This window comes from Cryptomeria japonica, chromosome 8 (genome assembly GCF_030272615.1).
Source record: "Cryptomeria japonica chromosome 8, Sugi_1.0, whole genome shotgun sequence".
Lineage (NCBI taxonomy): Eukaryota > Viridiplantae > Streptophyta > Pinopsida > Cupressales > Cupressaceae > Cryptomeria > Cryptomeria japonica.
Genome location: NC_081412.1, coordinates 247061360 through 247064386, shown reverse-complemented (window position 1 = coordinate 247064386; position 3027 = coordinate 247061360). Strand labels below are relative to the sequence as shown.

At 38.0% G+C, this 3027-nt stretch overlaps 1 long non-coding RNA gene across 2 annotated transcripts; it reads right to left on the bottom strand.

Moving 5' to 3' along the window:
- Positions 1–1377: 1377 nt before the first annotated feature.
- On the bottom strand, positions 1378–2684 carry LOC131049955 (uncharacterized). 2 transcript variants are annotated; one of them, XR_009106823.2, is made up of 3 exons: positions 2628–2684; positions 2187–2346; positions 1378–2060 (listed from the first exon to the last, which is right to left on the bottom strand). It is a non-coding gene; the product is annotated as an uncharacterized LOC131049955 (long non-coding RNA). The 2 variants fall into 2 exon arrangements; XR_009106822.2 differs by lacking the exon at positions 2628–2684 and having other exon boundaries at positions 2187–2616.
- Positions 2685–3027: the final 343 nt, after the last annotated feature.

Sequence of the window (3027 nt, the reverse complement as noted above, 5' to 3'; positions counted from 1 at the left end):
CCACCTCTAATAGGCTAGGTTCCCAAGATGCCAATATCACAACTTATTGTCATAAGAGAACATATACAACTTGCCTTCAACCCACTCTCCACTATCACAAATCAACCTAAACATACTTTTGTGCTCTCAATCCCGAACTTATAGCAATGGCATTGTGCAAACATTGTGGCAAACCTTTATATTTGGCTAGACACAAGGACCCCATACAAACTCTCTATTGCACTCTTACATATTTGCATAATACCTGACCAATGTAATTAAGAAAAACCTCATCTTGTCAACTAGCAAAATATCATGGGCAAGAGCTGCCAACACTAGAGGGAGCTCCTCTACCATCCCAACACGTCCATGTCAAGCAACAACATAGTGTGAGGGAGGTCACCCATCCTGAACAATCACGCTATTGACCCCTCTACATCACAAGCCCAATAATACATTGTGTCCACAAATCAAGATCCACAAAATCCACAAGACATCCTCCAAGGTGATGTTAATCTTGGCAAGCAAAATGTACTCATCTCACTCTACCATCAATTAACCAATGCCACTAACATCAGCCTATGTGTCCTAATCTATGGCACTTGCACCACATCATTGCCCACATCACTCTATTCCCCTAATATCTCTAATCAATCTGAATTGTAAGTTGCAACACTTGCAATCATCTCCCCTGGTTATCAATGTTAGCATCCACACCTACATTCAACCAAAAACCATTTCAATTTCTTCCAATATCTATTAAAACATGTTCTTTTGTGTACTCACTCTATAGGCAAAAATGCAAGAAGTAGTGAAATGTTTGCATTTTGCTAGGGTGCATTACCAAACTGCACAAATGTCACTTCGTAAGCACATACACCACATCACAATAGCACTTGCCTCACTCCCTACATACACACTAATTCTGAATATTTCTGGGGATTAGTGTATGCCTCTTGTGCACATGCATCATTCTAGGTAGATGTTTTATTGAAATAAACACAAAATTGTTTTATTGGTCTAAAATTTAGTGCTTACTTTAGTGTACCTGCTTTAGCAAAGAACATTTATACTAGAATTTAGAATAAAAACTCAATGACTTGTTTCAATCAATGTATTTGATTGGGGGAATCTGGAAGGCATTTGTTATATCAGAAGTGCCATAAGGACAGACTAAGTATTAATTTATTTCAGAATAATTAATTTGAAAAAGGACACATATGAGCCTTTAGTATATTCAATATCAGTACATTTCCACAATCCATTAGTATGTCTGTATGAACTTCGAGATTTGATTGTATGAGCTTTTTAGCATATTTTAAACTACTTTGAACCAGTGTGCTATTCTATACATTTTCTCAAAAAACTGGATTAATCAATGGCAGTTTATTCTCAGTATACTAACTAAATTCTGGCATTTTTTATTGGAAAAGCCATCATGATATTTAATTAAACAAAATATAAAAACATAAAGTACGGTGGTGATTTTACAATCAACGCATAGCCGGTAGGTATGCTTGGCCCACCTATGATGGCAACCAAAATAAAACAAGTATCAAATATCGAGGCTTAAACGAGGCCACTTCACTAAAAAGCAGAAAAGGAGAATTAACCACACGCCTCCACACCAAATGGAGAAGGACCATACTTCACTAAGAGAGACACCAATGCAAAAGGCTCCTCAAAGGGAGGATCCAGTGCCTCCCACCCATCTTTTGGGGTCATGTTAGTAAGAGCCGAGGTGGCCAGGATGCCTAAACCAGATAGAGGAGCAAGCTCACCAAAACCTGCCACACTACGTGCAAGAGAGATCCCCCAAGAAAGAGTAGCAGTGAAGGTCTTCCCATGAAGGGACACCAGAGTCTACCCTCCTCGTTGGCAAGAAAGGAAAAAGCCTGCTAAGTGTAGATGCTTGTGACAAGGTTATGCCACTGCTGAAGCCTCCTCTATGCAAACTCCAGCAAAGAGCAAGTGGCAGTAAACTCAAGGAGCACACAGCTCATTGTGCAAGGTGTACTACCTCAGTGGTTGAGCAAATCATGAGGTTGTTCAAACTCCAACGTCACCTTCTTCGACTGTGCCTATATATGAAAAATACACAAAGTAAGAACATATACTTTTTCATTGAGAGAAAAATCTTGTGAAAAGAGCTCACTGCTAAAAACTGTAAAATTTCTTGAACAAAATCCCTAAAGAGAGAAATCTACCAGGTTATGGACTCCAGATGATACGGAGAAAAGAGACTATGAATTCATTTCCAGAAACTTTGGGCTTGACAAAAAGTTCTGTAAAGATGCTTTAAGGTCTCATGCTGATCACAAGCTACGCATTCGGGATTTGAAAAAAATAGATGGCACATTCATTCCCCTACAGTAAGTCCTTCATAAGCTAAACACCATAAGAATTAAGAAATGAACCACCTACAGTTCAATGCTAACCTCTCAAATACACTTGACGTGGAGAAAGCCAAAGTTTAAGCAAAGAATTCATACCTCATTAGCTATTAAGTTTATCAAAGGCCATATAAAAATGTCCAAGGATTTGAAAATTTAAAAAATTATGCAAGCCCAGGAGGGTAGGTTATGAAAGGTGCATCACAATTCTAATGCCAATCTCTCCACCAAACAAGAGGCAGTTGCAGACCTTACCTTTTGGGCATAAGATCAGACATAAGCCGAAGTGGTAAATAATTAGGATATCAGATTCCTACGAGAGATAACAGATTTGAAATTCAGTAAACCACATCGTGTAAAATGAGGCCAAATTCACATATGATTAATTATTTCCACTTTTGTATAAATTACTAAGTTATTGGCCAAATTACATACGATTTATATTTTTCAGTACGATTAAATAGTCAAATACAGTCAAAGAACTAAACACCCAACAGGAAGACCCTGATAAGCTAGACAGCATAAATAATGAGCCAGCTTAGAATCAACTCTAGCCTCTCAATAAAAGAGAGGGGAGAGGAAAAAGGACTCGAAAAAACTCTTGTAATAAATGCCCAGTTGGGTAGTTTTTAAAATGCATGAAAAAATTCCAACA